The following is a 22299-nucleotide window of genomic DNA, read 5'->3' on the forward strand; positions in this document are numbered from 1 at the left end:
CATCAGAGACGGGAGCGAAGCCCTATTCTTGCAGGAATCTTCCTGCAACAGACTTCTAGTCTATATATAAAAGCCTAAGCAACCGTTACAACCAGATGACTGGACGACTTGCCAGTCACTATGATGCACACTGACCACCAGGGGGCAGATGCTCAATGCAGGAGCTTCCCCCTGGTGGTCAGTGCACTCCCAGTCAACCCTCCCCCCAGCCGGCCAGCCTCGATGGGCCCCGATCAGCCCTGATAGCCAGACAGGCCGAGGGACCACACCTGTGCATGAATTCATGCACCAGGCCTCTAGTTGATAATAAATACAGAAAGAGGATGAAGACACAAGAAAAATATCCTTAAGATTATACCTATTTTTATTGATTCCTCCTGCATTTTTATAATTTGCTGATTTGCTGTAGTGTGTGCAAAGCTACTTGGAAATGCTTAAATATAATTTTGAGAAGTATATCATTAACATAATTTTAATGGTTTAATACTGTAGACAAAATTGGTAATCATAGAAATGTTAGATTGTTTAACAATCTTTCTATGACTACAGACCTAAACAGCATGGCTGGGTCCAAGCTGTTAATAACGCTAATCACTGTCCAGACAGACTCTGTGTATGTGTCAAGGATGCCAACACCCTCCTGGCACCTGCCATGGAGGCAGATGCTATTTACATCTGTTTTCTATGGCAGTCATTGAAGGTGGCAGGAAAACACTACATTTTAACACAAGCTGCTCAAGTATTCAAGAACATATTTGGCTTGTCAAGGCCCTTTTTAAAAAATATTGTAAGAGATGAGATTTATAGAAAATACAAAATTTAACCAATCAAGAAATACAGTTTTCTGAGTTTACCTGTGAATAAACATATTATGTATGATATTTAATCAATGGCTCTCATGAATTTTGACAGACATTTTTAAGCAAAAGGAAGAGAGAAACAAAATATTTGTCCTTTTACTTTAAAACTTACACTAGAATTATTAATCAAATTTACCATGTATTATATACTTGTTACTTAAATTTCTATAATATATATTTACAAACATTGATATAGTTTCTTCTCATTTTAAAGGGTTTCCCCCCCTCAATGACCTTGACAACTTAACTCTAATCTCAAAGGAACTTTTAAGTAAACTCAAAGACATTATTGTTTCTCAACACTAAGAAATTCCTAAGTCTGGTTTTCTAAGGACTCCTTCCTGAAGTGAATTATCAGTCCTGGATAGCAGAAGCTAGACTGCAAAAGTGATTTTTTAATGTTCACGCTAGCTGGATAGTCTGTATGTAATAATAACTGGAGGGGACCTTTAACTTTGGGACATTAGGACAGTAACAAATAGGAGAATGACTGTACTTATAGAGGAATACTTTTTTATTTGATGTAAACATAATTTTATACAATAGCTATAAACAGGATATAGTAAATGTTGTTATTAGACATTATTGATAAATAAATAAAGTATTTCCCCTTTAATTTGATGGAGCTCAGTCCTTCTGAAACAGATCTCTTAACCACGCAAGGTGTGCCAGAATTTAACTTTCTTGTGATATCCTATCTGCACATTATACTTACAGGCAACAATCTCTGCATCTAGTGTTTTATCCAGTACCATTTTAATCATCTCTAAGGTGGCTGTTGCTGTCGAAATGATTTGCAATAATGATTCCTCGTGTTTATATTTAGCTCTATAATGGTATCTCTGTCAGTTAGCATGGACAGAGATCATTTTAGTGTCTTTCAGCAGAATATTCTAGGCTTTGGTGAAGATAGTAAATCCATGACCACTGTCCTAACAGAAAATAGTTGTATCTCTAGGTAGAGAAAAAGAAAGATAACATGCAAATTCCTACAGAAAACTTTAAAAAGTGCCATTGACAACAACTTGTGGTTACTCGTGTACCTTCCTGTTTAAAATCTCACCAGAAGAGTAAGACTACACTGTTCACTCTAAGGATGTTCTTGCAAAAGTTGGTGTTAATTAGGAGACTAAACATGTATATGAACACATAGGCAAAGCTCTGGATATTTTTAAAAATATATTTTAATTGATTTCAAAGAGGAAAGGAGAGGGAGAGAGAGAAACATAAATGATGAGAATCATTGATTGGCTGCCTTCTGCATGCCCCACACTGGAGATCGAGCCTGCAACCCAGGCATGTGCCCCAATCAGGAATTGAACCGTGACCTCCTGGTTCATAGGTCGACGCTCCATCACTGAGCCACACCAGCCAGGCCTCTGTAATTTTTTTATTCAGTATAAAAAGTCTTCTTAAAATATAATCCCAACTGAGTATTTTAAAACATATAATACTTCAATCAAAACTTACCTGGATTGTTCCTGGCTGGGTAGGTCAGTTGTTCAGAGCATCCTCCTGATACACCAAGGTTGCAGGTTTGATCTTTGGTCAGGGCACATACAAGAAGCAACGGATGACTACATAAATGGGTGGAAATAAATAAAATAAATACATAAAAAGTTTTAAAAACCTACTTGGATCTCTTAAGTAGAAAACACTAAACTAAATAAATTGTCACATATTTAATTTAAATTGATACGTTTTATAAATATATTCTTCCATTCTTCCCTCCTCCTAGAATTGTATACACATATTTAGCACAACTGAACTTTATTATAAGCGATACATAAGTTTATGAAAATGTGCTTATTATTTTTTAGGGTCCTAAATTATTATCTAATCATTTATATAATCATATTATTTTCTAGTTTTTAAAAAAGACATCAGTGATTAAAAGAATTAGTTGAGAGAGAGTACACCAAGTATGTCAAACTCAAAGGCCAATATGGGCCAAATAAACAAGGTTTAAGTTTATGTGGGCCGTACAAAAAACAAAAGCTTCAATTTTCATAGAAATGTAGGTTTATTTCGATAGAGACATGCTGAATACAAAGGGTTGCAATACCTGGTAAATGAGTAATTGTTAACATAAAATAATAGAACATTTTAATAAAATTAATATTTTTGAAGAACATTAACTTACCAGACACTGAATAACTGCACAAATTAATAAGCATAATGCAAATAAACCTATTTTTCTTGTTCTCAAAAGCAAAATATTTCCTGTTGCGCACATCAACAAGTTAGTCCAAGACTAATGACGTGGCAATCGGCTGCTAAAATATTTGCTGCTAGTATTAGTGGAGAGAAATAAGGCACGTGAGGGAAATAAATGCTACAAGATTATAGTAATCAGTCATTAGGAAATGTTGTAGTTCGTTATTAATAATTATGTATAATGGAATATTGTAAAAATTAAGTCACATAATTTTTTATTAAAATGTTTCTTATATACTGTTATAGTGGCTGGTGAAAATAATTGCAATCATATAACTGATAAGAAGTTAGTCTAGAATATATAGAGAACTCCTACAACTTGAAAACAAAAACCAAAAACCAGACTAAAAAGTGGGCAAAACAAACAAAAACTCATAGACACAGATAACACTATGGTGGTTACCAGAAGGAAAGGGGAGTGTCGGGGGAAGTAGGGACGTGTAAACAGGGTCAGATATATGGTGACAGGAGATTTGACTTTGGGTGGTGAACACAAAATGTAACGTACAGATGATGTGTTATAGAATTGTACATTTGAAGCCTATATAATATTATTAACTGATGTCACCCCAGGAAAGTTAAAAAAAAATTTAAAAAAAATGGGCAGAAAACTTGAACAGGCATTTCTCTAAAGATGGCAGAGAAAGCCATCTTTGCAAAGATCCTTAATATCATGAATCATTAGAGAAATGCAAATCAAAACTACAACTAGAAATCACTTCACACATATAAAACAGAAAACAACAAGTGTGAGGAAGGATGTGGAGAAGTGGGACCCTTGTGCAACGTTGGTGGGAATATAAAATGGTGCAGCCACAACGAAAAACATTATAGTGGTTCCTAAAAAGATTAAATATGGAATTAGCATCCGTATTAGTCTGCTTAGGCTGGCGTAACGAAATGCCACAGACTACGCAGCTTAGACAACAGAAATATATTTCTCACAAATCTGGAGATTGAATGGTACAAGATCAAGGTGTCAGCTGCTTCGGTTCAAGGTGAAAGCTTTCTTCCTGGCTTGAAGGTGGCTATCTTCTTGTTGCATGTTTGTGCTTGGACCAAGAGGAAGAAAGAGGGGAAGTTGTTTAATGGGCATAGATTTCAGTGTTGCAAGATGAAAAAGTTCTGGAGGTCTGTTGCACAAAAATGTACATAAACTTAGAATTACGCAACTGTATACTTAAAGATGGTTAACATAGTAAATTTTATGTATTTTTACCATAATAAAAAATAATATTAATTGTATTAACTATCAACTCTTTAAAAATACTCATAATCAAAGCAAATATTCAATTACAGAATATTTCCCTAAGTTTTCCTTCCAAATTCCCTGCCATTTCTTTACTAGTTCTTTTTGAGATTTATTATTAGCATTTTTATCTGGATCAACAAGTTATAATTTAAAAGAATATTAGAACACATAAATATATTTTAAAATGAATGATATTTTAAAGGCGGTATTTTAACATTAAAGGTGAACTTTTTCTAGATCTAAGGAAATGATTTGCCTTATGGTTTTTTTTCATAACAAAAGCAGGTAATAATAAATGGAAATTTAATAATACTATCATATCAATTTAATCTTATTAAATAATATATAACTGTTCCATTAATGGACATTTGGCCCTGTCTAAAACGTTCAGGGACACATTTAGACCATAGTTCATATATTGGTAAATCCCACACTTCTCCAAGATTGAACCCCAAACCTCCTACCTAACCCCTGTGCCATTACCAGGTGGGCTACCAAGGCAAGAAGGGTTAATATGGGAGGCAGTAGAGCCACAATACAGTTAATGGAGCAAGAAAACATGGTAGTGTGTGTGTTTTTTTTTAATGTATTTATCGTATAAACTCAAAGTAGAAATAAACTTTATGGTCTATTTGAACCCAGGGACATCTTCTTTAGTGTGGGCATTTTGGACAGGACCAAATATCAGGACCTTTTGGCATGGACCTCAAGTCTCCAGGGATGTTTTGTCCTGCAAGAAACTCTTCTCTATGTATCCCACCAGGATATTTTCACAATTTTAGCACAGAAAGTAAATAAAATGTATGAATGGGCTTGTAGAAGCAAAAATAATTGTTGGTCTATCCAATACAAAAAAATCCTGTTTCTTTGACTTTGCCTTCACTGTTTTTATTGTGAGTAGTGAAGGGCGCGGGAGATGCAGGGAGATCATTCTTGCATGAATGAAGGCAGCTTTGCTCTGATTGATCACAACCGGAGAAAGTTGATCCTTTGGAGCACACCGTTCATGAGTAAGTTTATTTTCTCCCTGTTTGGATACCCGATCCTGTGAGCCCTGGGTGGATAGAGCCAGGTCTCCAGTCGCTGGTTCATGCAGGCCCCGATGGGCCACCCTTTCTAAGTCCACTGTTACGCAGGGCAGGGGTACAGGTAGCGCAGGTCAGATTCAAAGGGCAAAACAGGAGCCCGTGACTCCGCGGGGTGCAGAGTCGTTCTTTGGGGAGGGAAACGGGGGGAGGAGGCCCGCACAGTACTGTGTGAAGCTTCTCCCTTCACCAGGCTCTCTAACCCAGCGCGGCAGCTTTGGCCTGGAGAGCACGCGGGCGGATGAAGGCACCAGGGCTGCAGTTCTCAGCGATCCCGGCAGCGCGGGGGTCGCCCTTGCCTTGCTCTCGGCCACCCCTCCCGCCCACCTCACGGCTCGCTTTCACGCTGTCTTGGGGGAAGACCAGGGTCACCATCACCCGCTCACTCAATCCTTGGGAGCATCTGTGAGCATTTGCGTCCGGACGCCAAGACCACAGCCCGGGTCCCTGCCGGCCGCTGGCTCCTGCCGACCGTGTCTCTGCCGGGGACGGCGACCGTGACTAAGGCCGCTGCAGGCACCGGGCGCGCAGAGGCGGGGCCACTAGGACTCCCCTAGGACAGCTGCGGATGAAGCCCTGTCTGCATCCTTTGGAGTCTGAGCCACCGCAGGGGAGAGAGCAACATCTCCCATCAGCGCCGCGGCCTTTGCGAGCATCCTTCCTCCTTCGGGAAACTGGCTCATCCGCTCACCGGGGACCTGGATTTCGTCCCCAGAAGTCCGACCTGCAGTGGGCGCCTGAGTGACACTGCGGGGCAGGAGGGCGTCCAGTCCGCCAAGGGTTAGGGTTAGGGTTATGCTTTGGGTCCGCCCAAGGGATTGAGGGGCCCGGGCGAGGTGGGCAGCTTTCCTCCCGATGCCCAAAGAATCCCTAAGAACCAACCACTGCCCGCCTCCTCAGACCCCCTGGCACCCGAGGCTCCAGCCAGGAAGCGGGTCCCCCCTATCTCGGCGTGCCCTCCAGGGTTGCTCTTGTCCTCCGGAGGCGCGTGGGCCCAGGCCCCCACCTCAGTCCCTTTCTCCTCTTGTTCAGTGCCCTGAGTCTGAGACAGAAACTGAACCGGGAGATTCCCTGGATAAGCTCGCCTGGCCTGCGCTGGCCGCAAGTGATCAGCCCTTAAGTCAGCGGTTCTCAACCTGTGGGTCGCGACCCCTTTGGGGGTCGAAGGACCCTTTCACAGGGGTCGCCTAAGACCATCGGAAAACATATATAATTACATATTGTTTTTGTGATTAATCACTATGCTTTAATTATGTTCAATTTGTAACAATGAACATACATCCTGCATATCAGATATTTACATGACGATTCATAACAGTAGCAAAGTTACAGTTATGAAGTAGCAACGACAATAATTTTATGGTTGGGGGTCACCACAACATGAGGAACTGTATGAAAGGGTTACGGCATTAGGAAGGTTGAGAACCACTGCCTTAAGTGCATGGCTGCCCAGAAAGCCCGCAAAACTGTAGCGGTGAAGGGTGGGTGGGAGGGTCGGGTTCCAGGGAACTGGCTGGCAGGCGTTGCTGTCACCATTCTTAGCCACAGGAACCCCCACCCCAAGGCATTTTGAGGGAGCGCAACGTTTAGAAGACACTGAGCCAAGAAGTGTAGAGTTAACTGCCCCGACTTCTTAGGAAGTTTATCTGGAAACCTACTTATTGGAAGAAAAATGAGTCGATCTCTGTTAACTATGCTTTTCTAAAGCCCTTGAATATTCCGCTCCCTCCCTACACCCAACTTCTCTCGGATCTTTCTGAATAAAGTCTTTGCAAAGAGCAAACATGTCGTTACTGTTGCCAGTTTTTCAAAGTTAAAAACCATACAGCAATGCCTGTCGGTAGTTTGGTCAGACCCCTGAGCTCAGGGCCAACGTGGGAGGAGAACGCGGAGCTCTGGAAATAGCTCTTATGATGCAGTGGCCGGGTGAACGGAGGGGAGCGGATGGCAGAGGCTGCACAGGTATTGTGGGCTCTCGGCAATCCAGCCTCCCACCCACAGACGGGCGCGCACCCGCACGCGCGCTCCTGTATACCTCCCCCGTCCCCCCTGACCCCCCACCACACACACACACACACACACACACACACACACACACACACACACACACAAATACGCACACGATTCCTTGCGCGGCCGCTAGAGGGAGGGCCTCTGGGCGCTCCTACCAGATGGAACAATCACGGAGCCTGCTCTCTGGCGGAGTTTGTGTTCCTCAGTTCTAAAGGCTTGCAATGATTGTCATCGAGAGGAATCCACCTTGGTTCGAAATGCACAAAGGCGGCGTGTGTGTAATGTTATTTGCTTTGGACTTGGGACTCTCCGTTCTATTACTTCTCAACTAGTCTGACCAATGCAAGTGTTGAAGTGACCAGAGCAGCGCCAGGACACAGAATAAGTGCGCCCAGGTGGTAGTTTTCTCCTGCTGTAGGGGAATTTAGGAAAGAGAAGCAGAAATGGGAATCTCGTTTTCTGGGTCATTATCCACATCTGTTTAATCTTATTTTATGCCTTTTAAAAATATAGCTGATATGTCATTGTTCTGGCAAAAATGTAAAAGAAGTTGGAAGCAGAAGTGGTCATTTTACACAGGATAAAGAATTAAAATCGCCTTTTCATTATATCTCTGACTCTGAATTTGATTTCGTACCGCCAACCTGGAACTAGTTGCAAAAAAACCCCACAACTTAGAAATTGCCACATATTGACGTATTACTTTACAGCACTATTTCCTCCTGAAAAGGCTTTTACGTTCCCACTAGGTGGTTAAGCATGCAAATCACCTAAGAGAAAGCGTAAGCGTCATTTGAATAACTCGCATAATTTCATTATTATGACCGAATTAGGAAGTAGGCATGTGGGGGTTAAGGGAAGATTTAAGTATTATCCTGAATTAAATTTCAAGATTGAAAACTCTAATCCTGTTCAGGTAAGATGCGTCAGGTGGATTTCAACTAACTTTGCGAAATGAATCCTAATGATACTGGAACCAGAACGAAAGAGGAAAGTAATTTCCCTGAAAACCAGGTACCGAGCGCCTTGGAGACCCAATACGGGGTGCCCCTGCAGAGTGGCCAGACCCCCTCTCCACGCAGTTCTGGCTCTGTTCAATTCGTTAAGCGCACCCGCGGCAGAAATGCCACCGGTACATCCTTTACGATGATGGGCTGGGGGAGGGGGGGGGGGGAGCGACTCGGGGGGAGGGAGGCGGGGGTGGACGCCCCGCAGCGCCGCCAGCGCAGTTTTCTCTCCGATCTCACCAGCGAGAAGCAGATCGCTCCCTGCGCGCTACAACTCGCGGGGAGGGCAGCCCTGGCGCTCACCCCGCGAGCTCAGCTGGTGCTGACGTCCATTCAGGTCCTTAAATGTGTCTGTCCCTGCGCAGGAGGGAACAGACGCTGTAGCAGTCACTTTGCCCGAGGTAGTGGAGTCTGTTCTCGCAGGCAGCAGCGCCGGCTCCCCTCGCTCTTCCTGGATCTGCGTTCGTCTCTGCCCTCTTGGCACCGAGTCCCCGCCAGCCTCTCACGCGAGAGGCACATTTGGTATTGGCACCCCAGGCGAGAACCAAAGGGGCTTACCGTGCCCAGTGCTTCTCCCGTGAACTGGAAGACTAGAGATTACGAGGTGCGCTCGGGGATCGCTCACGGAGTGGGGAGCGTCCTTTCCCATTTCGGTGGGAGTGGTGATTTTTCTCATCAGAGCTGCTGAAATCGTCCTCCCCGCCGCCGCACCCGCAACTTGTTTTGTTTCTTCTCAGTCCTGTGTGTACCGTTCCAACATCAAAGTTTTTTCTCCCTTACCTGAAAAAAAATTACCCATTGCATCCATCCTCCTCCCCCCGCGCTGTCCGCTGTCTCCGCCAGGCCTTCTCGCTGTGCGGTGAGTGGATAGCGAGGCGCGCAGTGTAGCGGCGTGGAGATTGAAGGGATCAGGCGGAGCAGAGGCAGGGAGCTGCTACAGGGGCTCCCTGGGTAACCCTTTGCCGAGCAAAGAGCTGGGCAAGGGCGCAGAAGATCGGGGAACCTTCCGGGACGCTGGTGTCCGAAAACTGGATTTTAATTGCCATCCTGGTTTTGCGTGTCCGTCCCTTTTTCCCATTTGGTAACTAGTGGAGAGAAGCGCTTGGCAAACGCGCTCTGCAGGACCCAAGCGCCAGGCTGCTCGGGAAACGTGTATCCGCTGCTGCGGAAGGAGCAGAGGGGAGGACGCCAGCCGTTGCTTACTGGAGCCTGGAGGTAGGCAAGGGGGTGGGATCCTGATTCCGGTGCTCAGCGCAGATTCCAAAGGGTGTCTTGTTTCACGGCGCCCAGGCATTCCTCTTCCCCACGTTTCCCACCGCACCCTCCCTTTTTTAGATCCAGGCTCAGGAATAACCGGAATCACAGCACTCTCAAGGTGGACTTCCTCCCTAAGCTTATCGCCACCCAATGCCTCGTCCTTACCTTTGATCTCGTAAGGGCTACTTGAGCCTCGCTAGGAAGTTGATAGCTTGCAGATATTGAGAAAGTCCAACTTGATTTTATTCAGTTTCTTGAAGGATGTGTTTCCTGTGGGCAAGAATCCTGGGAAATAAATGTCAGTGTCATATACAACGGCAATCGCAGGTCAGAGATCACCTGCATTTCCCCCCAAAAGTTTTCCCCAGGCTAGTTTTCACGGTGTCCAGATGTAGGGCAGGGAGATTTGGTTTCTTTTGTATAAACTGGGGAGGGTGCTCTCCTTCTATTTTTAAAGTGCAAAATATCAAGGACATTGTAGTTTTCTTTCTTTTTTCCTATGCTGACCATGTAACAAAGCTCTGTGAGTACAGAGAGAATAGAACACTTTTACAATCTGCAGGAGTGATGAAAGATTTTGCTGCTTCCAGCCTTGCCTGAAGTTTTTATTTAGATGCCTGATCAGTTTTAGTTAGGAGGGGTAATAAGGGGTAAGACTGAACTAATATCTAGGGTGCAATTCAGCATGGTGAGAATTCGTACGTAATGTATGTGATTGATCTCTACACTTGCACGTTAGCTAGTGACAGAAATTGCATGAGATTATAGAAATAGCCCTTGATTTTTTTTTGACAAATGATATTTTGAACTGTGGGGAAATTTTAAAAATCAATATGAAAATGTGTGTGGCAAGAATATGGATGCATAGGTAAAAACAGAAAGGCAAGTTAACTTGAAGAGGGTGGTTTATGAAAATTGGTGCCTGGGATTTCCTGTCTACATATGGTAGTCAGAATTCCGAGCTTGCTATAACTTGGTTCTGTAGAGACTGCCTTTACATTTCACTTTGATCACATTCATAGGAATAGAATGATGTTGATGAGTTTATTCACTTCCTCACACTTGTGTGCTGTAGATTCCAGAATGTCCTGTTGAGCAAAGAGAGACAAGATTCAAGATCTTGTTGCCTCATTACACATTGCCATCTCTGCCCTACAAGGTATCCTTCATATAAGTGGAGTCTGGGTCTTCTTCCTCTCCTCCTCCTCCTCCTCCTTCTCCTCCTCCTCCAACACTGGTAGCTTCCATTCAATCTGGTCTTAAATCTCCCTCTCTACAGAAGGGCCTGCCACATGTGTTCTTCCTCACAGGATGGCTCTGAGTTGGGATGGCCCTGAATTTAAATAAGTTAATACCCCTATAGTTAATCTGTGCAGTTGTTGGGTAGATACTGAGTGTACTCCCATTCTTCCTGCAAAACCAGAGAGGAGGACAAGAGGTGAGGCTAGAGTACAAACCAAGAGGTGAGACACTAAACTAGGAATGCGGATTGTACTTAAGGAGAATTGGGCCAAGATAGAAGAGAAAAAATAAAGCTAAAATCTGCTTTGTGTTTCCATATATGTGTGTAGACGATGGATTAACTTTGGTAAGAATCAGCCTTATGATGAGCAGGTTTATCTCAAAAGTCAAGTCCATGCTTGATGAATGCTTTAAAAAAAGAACTGAGAATCCCAAGAAAATAAACAACTCTCATTTGTAGTTATTGGCTTTCAAATAAATTCTTAATTCTTAGAATCTTAAACAGTTTTTTTTTTCAACTGTTAGTGCCTAAGAATGCATAACAATTAAGATTTATGACCCCTAACACCTGATAAATTGGTTCAAGAGGATCCAGTTAACTACATGTTAAACACCATGGGTAATTTCCATTCTCCTAAGTATAAGAATTATCCTGTGAAAAATGCAGGCTTAGTGTTAATGAACTTGTTTTTGTTAGGGAGGGTAGCATACAAGCATGTTAATCTGAAAACTTTTTCTAGTATTTGTTATCTTCTTGAACTTCTTTTGTTTTCCATTATCAATGTCATTATTATTGTCATGTCTGTCCTATTAGGAGATGGCTGTTCTCAAATACCAAACTTCTATCCCTGGTATATGTGACGTGCTGGATGGTGGCTGAGGTTTTAACCAGGAGAAATTGATATTGAGGCGATGGAAATGCTTATTGAGATCTTAAGTTTACAAAAAAATTAATGGCTCATGGGTTTGATTAAAGAATAGCTTTATATAAACCTTATAATTCTTCTTCACTGGGGGAAAGGCAATTTTTAAAGTCCTAATATTTTTATTTCATATATAAACATTTATTTTTTCTAATAATGCAAAGTAATTCAAGTAGTTTACATGAACTTATAAAAAGAGAAAGTAAACTTAATTCCTAAAACCAATTTTTTTTTACTATCCTTCATTTTTATTAATAAAAGTGACATAAAAGTGGAGGAAATGATTGATGAAATTTTGATTCCAATGGTAAATTTGGTCATTTCTTTCAGGGTTTTTTTGCAAGTGACATTTCCATGAAATTCTTAGTTTCCCCATTCTTTACTGCCAAAAGGAGTTGGTCTTCCCTGTTTGGTGTTCATCAACAGGCTGGTAATATAGAATTCTAACTTCTTTGTAGTTTTAGTATTTTCTTAAACAATGCTACTTGCATAAAACATTTACTTTATTGACTTTTTTTGCATTAGTAGGCATTTAGAACTTTTTACTAGTTAAAAAGTTGGTACATTAATAGCACAGCATCATATATGGATAGAGGAAGAGGATATTGTATTTACTTTTTTTCTTAAAATATATTTTGTTGATTTTTTTTTTTTTTTTTTTTTTTTTTACAGAGAGGAAGGGAGAGGGATAGAGAGTTAGAAACATCGATCAACTGCCTCCTGCACATGCCCCACTGGGTATGTGCCCACAACCCAGGTACATGCCCTTGGCCGGAATTGAACCTGGGACCATTGAGTCCGCAGGCCGACGCTCTATCCACTGAGCCAAACCGGTTAGGGCTACTTTTTTTCTTTAATAAACCACTTTATTTAACTGTATATATGTTGGTTGACTACTATTTTAAACTGTGTTCACGTTGAAATTTTTGCTGCTTTTATGCTTTAATAAAATATGACCTCTAAGGTAATACATGGCATAGATTAATGTGATATATATGCAAATTTCTGAGTTCGAGTTTTTGTTTATTTTTTAAACTCAAACTGCTTCTTTAGATATTTGGTTGATAACAGCCTAAAAAGTGGGAAACCTGGGAAGGAAATCACAAAAACTAGTTTAATCCCAATAAGGTAATCTTAACATAAGAAAGGTATGTTTTTGCTTATTAACCCCAAATCACAGATGCTATGATTAATATATTAAGATTGAAACATAGTGCCACCTGGTCCAGGATTCCTGCCACATTTTAAAGACTTTTGTAAAATGGTGACACGACTGATAGCAAAAACAGTCTATTTCCATTTATAAATATGTATAAGATTTTGCTTGGAAGTTCTGGAAACTTCTTTTTTCTATCACATAGTCCCTCCCCTCATGGGGTGAGAGAGAGAGTAGCCCACATGGTGGTGCTATTCTGATGAGCAATATTTTGCTTAATTCTACCCTTAAACCATCTTTAGCTGAATCTATACCAATGGAAATATTGGACTTTTCTCTAATGATAAATTTCCTGACAGTTTTTCCCCCAAACTAATATACTATCTATTAGAAGTTCTTAGTGTCCATTATGGCCAAGGATGGCCCTTTCAAAAATAATTTCCCTATATCTGTCCAAGTAAATCTGGAAGCCTTGACTCTTATCTTTTCTCCACTTTCCTCCTCCTCTGTGTTCTGATATAAATCGGATTACATCTACAGAGAATATTACCTCTTCAGGTGATTCCACATATAACAGATATATGCTTTTTTTAAAAAATCGATTACAGTGTTATATATATTCTCATCTCTGTTCTGTTCTTAAAACCAAATAGTTCCTCTTCCGCATGCACCATATGGTTTACATTAAATTCATCCAGGCTACCTGAAAAAATAAAATGCATTCACACTAAGTCAGTGATTTAATGGATTCCTTAACAGGTTGCTTTGCATGTTAATAGAGGACCACTAGAATAAGACCAACCCTAGCAAATGTTTCCATTGAAGGTTTTCAGGTCATTAGACAAAAACCCCTACAACTTAAAGTCTTACAAACCACAGTCATATGTATACAAGGCCAGCTCTATAACCTGGTAGAGGTCTGCCAGACTTTGTTATTTGATATCTCACACCTGATATTTGATATATCATGTCTTGAGTTCCAGAACCTATGCAAAGACTTTGGGTACAAACAAGAAATAAGAGATTTACTACTTAACTGTGTGTTGGACAAGGAGACTAGGACATCATCTTAATAAATCTAGGGAAGAGTAGATGGAATCCAGGGACTGGAGGCATATCTGAAAGGTGACCACATGTTAGATGATCTGTCTTTCTTGGTTTGCCATTGGCAAACGAGTGAGATCAGACGAGAAGACAGAACTCTGGTACAGAGAACAAATCCAAGAGGCAGGAGAAATCATGGTGCCTAGGTCAAGTCCATATTGTCTTTGGGAGTAGAAGCAACACATTTGCCTGCCTGTTCCTTGCAGTTCTTTTGCTGGACTATTTGAGAAATTGTTTTATGAGGTGCCAACTAAAAGTTTGATACCAGGTGAAAAAATTGTTTATTTAATTCTTAAAACTATAACATAATTGTATTCTAAGAATTACACCTTTAATTACTTATAGTGTAAAATGGCAACCACATAATTTAAATAAAATTTTAAAAAATTGTAAAAATACTCTTATGCTGAGATTTTTCTGGACTGCATCCTAGAGCTACACAAATAGGGTGAAACAGAAATGCTGGTTTCTGTTTTAAAGATAAATACAAACATTAGAAATGATTTGTGACTTAAGGTGTTTTCTAACTTTCCTGCAGTTTTTATTTGTGAATTACTGACTGAAATCCCCACATCTTTTTCAGTGTTGAATTCCTTTCAGAGTGAAGCAAAAAATAGAAAGGAAGTACAACTGTCGGTTTTGAATTAAGGTATTTGTTTAGCTGTGAATGACATAAGGACTCTCAAAGTTATTTTCTCAATTGTTTTTTCTTACATATTTCAGACAATACATATATAAATATAAATTTTCTCTTAGACTTAGTGAACTTTTTTTTTTTTTTTTACCATATCTACTCTTTTTCCACTCTGAAGTTTTTTCTCATTGCTTCCAAAATAGTATTTTCTGGATAATGAAATAATAAATTAGTTATTAATTAATCTAATGGTTTGATTCAAACTTCCTTTATAAAAGTATATTTTAAAGGATAACTAATAATCAAATAGGCATACATTTAAAATCCATAATACCCCAGATCTTATTTTTTTCCTTGCTCATAAGTAAAATGCTAGTAAAATTATTATTTATAATGTATATTCTTATAGATTTCAATAAATTTAGAATAGTAAAAATTATTTGTGTTCACCAATGTTGTCATTTAACCACTTGATAAATCAATGGAACACAGTAAGTGTTTTATTTCGCAACATTAACACAATGTATAGTATTCAGTATTTTTAGGTAATGTATTATGTATTAAATTTGCATCTTAACATTTTATGTTCTTTTAAATGGGTGTATACATATGAAACAAAATTTAAAATTATTAAAAAGATCTTTAGCTGCTAAGATGTAAGTGTAAGGATGAGCTGATATCATTATTTGCATCACATTTTATGTAGTCTTAAAGGTATTGAGTCCTGAAAAATTAAAACAATTGAAAAAATATTAATTATTATATCACTGCTAAATTACATATTAGCTGTGACTTTGCTTTAAATCTGAAAACCTAATACTTAATGTTTTCAGTTATATTTTTTCTCTAAGAAATATTGCACTGACTTATTGAAAATGATATGGTAAATTTTTAGAGTGTAAATATCCAAATGTGACACCTGGAATTATTGATTTTCCCCTTCTAAAATCCTGAAAATTATAATAAATCAATGTAATAATTGACGTAATAACTAAAATTAACATCAGAATTTCTGTATATTATGACCTTCTCTCTCTACAGTTTGAAAATATATAATAACTAAAAATGAAAGAGTAAACAGTTTAAAAACTATAGATGTGTATTCTTGTTGAATTCCTTCTGAGGATGTAACGGAATATTATTTATTCTATAATTTTGTAAGCAGAGCTATAAAAATTATAACCCTATGCAGAGGCACAAAACTCATACACACATGAAAAAATAGTATTTTTAAAAGAATGCCCACAGGTTCCAAACTCCTCACATTTTTAATCTATAACTCTGTAACATATGATGTGTACTTTGCTCCAGAAGTGAAATTCTATCGGTATTTAGAATCATCTGTGCCAAGGATATTGGCATCTATTAAGGAATTATAAGCCAACTTGTAAACATTTATTCCCAAAATTAACAGGTTAAATTTGGTGAATTTCATATAGTGAGTCCGTATTATTAAAATTGTGGATATATTCTTCTGTAGGGGCATATTGATTACCAAGAATGATAAGGAGAAGAGAGCAGTAATACCCTTACCCATCTTCCCAATGGGAAAAGAAAGATTCTAGTCTTGGATATAAATTCTTAGGGATGGAGACTAATTGCTCTAAGCAAAAATCTAACTCATAAATTAAAATTTTACCAATAAAGACTTAATGTAATGAGCTTCAAACTTATTAAAAATATGGTATTCCAGTATATTTGTAAAATAAATATTATATATGGCTTCTACATGAAGTACTATTCTTCTGGAAAGCTATATTTTTCTACATTTTAAGTAATCAGAAACATTTTAGGAATTAAAAAATATTTAATAGTTTTATCTTCATAAAATAACTACATCCTTACTAGTAGACTAGAAAATTTAAATAATACAGATTAGCAAAACAATAATAAATATCGTGTGGCAATTATCTTCTTCCAGTTATTATTTTAGCTACTTTACATGTATTAACTCAATTAATCTTTATAACTTTATAAAGCACCATAAATCTTATTGTTTTCCTAGTGTATAGATAAGAGAATATGTGCTCAAGGAAGTTAAGACTTTTGTTCAAACTTACCCAGTAAGCAAGAGATGGAATCTAGATTCTAATCAAAGCTCTAGATATTATGTTCTTGACTCCTGCACTTTAAGGGCTCTTGGTGGCATTTCAAATAAATTCTGTGAGCTACAATTGTAAGGCTATTGATTGACCTTACTAATTTCACATCTAGCAGTATGTGATTGCTTATTGCCAGCATCAGTTTTACTCTGAGGATTTTCTATTCTGATGTAATTTTCACATATATTATGTTAAAAGAAATGATTACCCTAACTTGCAGTCTACATTTTATGTTCTTAGAAGTTAATTGTATGACTACCTGATGCTTTTTTTTCTTTCACTGGAGGAATAAATTACTGTGTTTAGCATTTAAGTCACAGGGTATATTGAATTGAGACATCCACATATATGGGTGCCTGTTTTGTAAGGTAGGCTTTTACTTACACAGTGTTGACAGAATTCATTACAATTATGCCTTTATGTTTTGCACATACTTAATTTTAACGTGATTCCAAACTATTGAGTTTATTTTCATTTTATAAAGTGCATTGTAAGTTCTTCTTTCTGATTTTTTGTCATCATACGTAGGCACATTCTGTTTACACCCAGAATGGGATATTGGAAGGTAGAGCATAATTTATATCATGGCTCCTAGTGGATTGGTCTCCCCTTGGGCCATTTCAGTTTAGTACAAAATAGTGGTTAATAGTAGGAGGTTTGTAGCTGGACTTCCGGCTCCAATGTTTAGTTGCTATGAACTTGGACATTTTCCCTTAAGGTTTTCTTGCTTCCGTTTCCTCACTACTAGCACCTCATGAGTATTTCAAGACATTACTGAGATAATTCAAGTAACTTGTTTGTGGCAGTACTTGGCACACAATTCAAGCTTTTTATAGGTAAACATTTTGAACAGGTGTTTGAGGGGGAAAGCAACAGATAAGTATAAAATAAAATATGACTGCTTGCTAGTGTTACGTGTATATGAATATCTTCTTATCAGATCAAAATGTTTGTCATGATCCTGAAAGGGAAAATGCGCATTTTTATTTATTTAAGTAATAATACAGTTGAAATTATTTATTTATATTTGCTATTTGTACACTGTTAGGAATATTAAGTTTTGCAGCATTAAAAAAACAGATTCACAAACAAAAATCTAAACAAGTAACACCTGCTTTAAATCCTATAGAGAATACAAGAAAAAGTTTTACCTCAGTGAATATTCCTAGTGAATGACTAGTTCAATTAAAAATGAAACAACAGAAGAAAACAACAGAGAGAGGACAGATTTACTGGTGTTCAGCATGTGGCTTTGAGTAACTACAATTTAGAAATAAATAAAAAGCAATGCAATTTAACAAACAACAACCTGGCTTTCTTCTTAAATTGTATGCATTCTACATCACTATACCTGTACAGTTATTAGCTATAATTGTAGTTTTTTAAATAAGGACTGCATTCTATCCTGATTTCATTAGAATTGCATTTACCAGAGTTACATGTGTTTCTTCATTTGTTTTCCAGAACAAAACAGTGGCCTGCGGGCCCCTTTACTACTCAGCAGCATTGATTAAAAGAGTAAAATTAACTTAGAAGCTTAGGTGAAAAATAAAGTCTTAGAATTGTATGCAGTTCTAAAAGCTGGTTACTATGAGAGAGAGCTGTGTCTCTGAGGTTGTCTTTAGCCTTCGTTCAGTAGTCAAAGCGTCTTAGCCACTGTCTCTCTGAATTGAAGGATGCAATGTAATCAGAGCCTTCCCAATTTAAATGATCCTTATCACACAGATAATTAGGAGGATAAGAATGGAAAGAAAGAGCACCAGAGAAGTTATTGGGTGATTTCACTCTAAAATAGTGTGGAATCAATACTATTTCTCAGAATATATGTGTGCTAATTGTTACAAAGATAATGTAAATTCAGAGGATTGCCCAGTCAGTGCAATGTTGGATAATGTAATTCTACTGACACACACTGATCTACTGAACTAGTCATTTGCCTTTTGTTGTAGTTTCTCAACAGCAAAAATGTGGGCTCATTATTGGGCTTTAATGAACAAACTGCATATTACTTCAGAATCTTTTATTACCTCTAGTAATTGTAGTGATTATTCCTTTTTATAAGAGAAGTATTGCTGAGTTCTCTATAGTGTTAATTATCTACATGGCATCTCCTCTTATTCTAGAACTTACAAATAGCATCTGTAGCAGGCACTCTGTATCTATAGGTTCTGCATCTGCAGATTCAGTTAACCCTAAGATCAAACATACTAAAAAAACCCCACAAAACTATATGCATATATGCATAACCCATAGCCAGACACAGACAGTAGGGTGGTGAAGGCTTGTGGGGGAAAGGAGGTGGGAGAGGTCAATGGGGGACAAAAAGGGACATATGTAATACTTTCAACAATAAAGATTTATTTTAAAAATGTTGAATTGTTGCTGATGTGTACTATGTAGTTAGACCTACAATGGTTGTGTCTGTACTGAACAGATACAAACTTTTCTCTTGTTGTTACTCCCAAACATTATAATGACTATTTTCATGGTATTCAGTATTATAAGTAATCTAGAAATTATTTAAAGTATATGGGAGGATGTGTATAGATGATGTGCAAATACTATACCATTTTATATGAGGGACTGGAGCATCCTCATAATGGGTATCCCCCTGAGTCCTGGAACTAGTCTCCTAGTAGATACCAAGGGTCTACTATATCTTCTTTACCTGATGCTCAATGTATAATATGAAATGGGGACAAGTTATATATAACACACTTCCATATTTGGAAAGAAAAGAACAAGTGATATATCTTAGAAAAGTATATCTGTGGAATATATTCCACTTTATTCCTGCTTGCAAAATGGCAATTTTTTTCCAAGATTATCTCTTCTTTTGTGTTATTTCCTAGTGTCAGAATTAACTAACACATAATACTACTACTCTGTACTCACAACTGTTTTCTAAGAACTTCATTAGGTTCAGCTCTATCTTCCGAGTTATCTCAGTCCACAGTGTTATCAATGTGTCACTGCTATGTGTCACGGGTTGTTTTCCCAGACTCTGATGACAGTTTTCTTACTGCTCAAGAGTTGACTACTAGGTAGGATTTTGCTGCAACACACCTTGCTTATCAGTACAGATTTATATATCACTCAGTTACTTTTTTTTCTAACTTCAGAGTAATATAGTCCAATAATGAAAACTTGAAAAATATAGAAAGAAAAAATATGTCAATAATATTGCCATTGAAAGATGTGCCTGTTAATTTCAAATTACCTCTAATTCTTGGTAATCTCAATTTTATTTTAAATAAAATAGACTACTTTTGTCATTTAGAAATTTACTGTGAACATTTGCATGACAATATTATTGCAGTTCATTATATCTAATGTCACAGCCTGGTATCAGACTGAATTAGGTCCAATGATGCATTTTGTTATCACTGTTCATAATGTGTTAAGGTTAATTTTGCTGTCAATACTTGTAATTTTGACATTTTTAGAATTTTATGCTTCTTTTGAAAATATAGAAGATTCAGAAACAGTAGGGCAACTTTGCTGCATGGTAGTGATGGTCTGCAACAGAGAAGCTGTTCTTTGAGTTAGACATGCTGACTCCAGATTACAATTGTCACCTACCCGCCTTGATCTTGGTACCACTCCTACAATGGGGCATTGATTTTGTAGTGCTATATATACTGCTTCCAGAAATATCTTTATATATCTTTATGCAATAGAATTCCCCTAGAATGACTCTTAGAAGTAAATTTGGTTTTCTTAAACACTGATGGCTTGACTTGATTATAGGGGAACAATGACCAAACCACTTTAATGAAATATGTAACAGCAAACTTTTACCATTAGCAGAAAATATTATTCCATCAAAGGTCACTCAAATTTAGACCATAGTACTGTACTGTTTAGAATTATGATCAAACTTTATGTGAAATCACCTTCAGAGGAAAGGATATTTTGAATTATTTTACTATCGATCATTTCTGTACTAGAAGATACTATTAGAATGAAACTATCTTACAAAAATATTTTTAAGTCTTGCTTTATCACTCATGCATTTAAAACAGTAGAATAAATTTATTCTCATCTTCTGTGTAGATAGCTACTTGGTGTTCTTTCCAATGAGACAGACCTTTTATGCTTCACTGTGAAACTGAAAGAGCTGCTATAAAATTAATAAGCTTGAATTCATTACAATTTCTAAAAAGAATGGCTCCCTTTTTCTGCTGGTCTCCATTTTGAAGATGGGTTTAGAAAATCAAACATTTCTATTTTTACATAATATCTGTTCAGAGAATGAGTAAATAACACGCATTTGATATTTCAAAATTAAAATTTAATAGTAAAATGTTTTTAAAACAAATATTTGTTCCCTTTTCCTATTGGAATAGAAATATATAGCATGCCTTGATTACGTGTCATTTACATCAATAAAGGGCTTGAAATACATTCAGTTATTGAAATTGGCATTAACATTTTTTCTTTGAATAATGCATATTGCTTCTATTCTGTGTTGACTTACTTGGGTAGGGCTTTCTAGAGGATAACAAAAGGATGATGCTAGGGATTTAGAAGAGGAAATTTTATGGACTCATTCAAGATACTTAGTTTGCAGAGTCTCTAAGTTCAGAAAAGCAGACAGAGACATAAGAACAATTGTCATCATTATTGCAAACAATTATCCTTAAATGTTTATTGTGCATTATACTTTGCTTTACCCAAATCCTTTAGATAGAAGGGAAGAGGGTTATTGTTGTTGGTCAATATACAGCACATTTGTTTAAAAGTTGAATGTCTAGAAGTAAATAATTGATTCACATTCTATAATATGGGGATAAATTTCAAAGTATAAAAGTATGTATCCCAATTATGCTTTTTGTTGGTGCTGCCTCTAGGATGCCCTAGTAGTCTGGTGAGAAAATTCACAGATGCCTAGGAATCAAGGGTTGCAAAGAGTTAAGCAAAGAAAGACTAGAGCAGTGGTTCTCAACCTGTGGGTCGCGACCCCTTTGGGGGTCAAATGACCCTTTCACAGGGGTCGCCTAAGACCATCGGAAAACACATATATAATTACATACTGTTCTTGTGATTAATCACTATGCTTTAATTATGTTCAATCTGTGACAATGAAATTGGGGGTCACCACAACATGAGGAACTGTATTAAAGGGTCGTGGCATTAAGAAGGTTGAGAACCACTGGACTAGAGTATCATCTACCCCTTTCAGAGGATTTAGATAATTAAGCCATGAATAATCTTAAAACTCAAGATAGAAGGTAAGGGGAAAGAGGTTATGACATATGAGGTAAAACTAGTCATGGATTACCTTCTGAACCCATTAGGGGATTCCAAGAGAGCTTTGGGAGTACATATGTGTTGGAGTGTCTCAGTTATCCCTACAGGGAAAAACTATCATGACAGGGAGCTTGACAGCATCATTCTATAGCTTATTTAATAATGAAATGTAGGTGGCTGTTTCAATGCATAAA

General features: G+C 38.0%; 1 protein-coding gene across 1 annotated transcript in view; it reads left to right on the forward strand.

Annotated features, from left to right (window-relative positions):
- The first annotated feature begins 9299 nt into the window (after nt 1-9299).
- The window catches only part of PCDH15 (protocadherin related 15), a 1196276-nt gene continuing 1183276 nt past the window's right edge, over nt 9300-22299 (forward strand). Inside the window, exon 1 of the mRNA XM_081104785.1 lies at nt 9300-9649. The gene's annotated coding sequence lies outside the window, so the exon portion shown is untranslated. The remainder of the gene's footprint in view (nt 9650-22299) is intronic.

This window comes from Myotis nattereri, assembly GCF_964212035.1.
Source record: "Myotis nattereri genome assembly, chromosome: 13".
Lineage (NCBI taxonomy): Eukaryota > Metazoa > Chordata > Mammalia > Chiroptera > Vespertilionidae > Myotis > Myotis nattereri.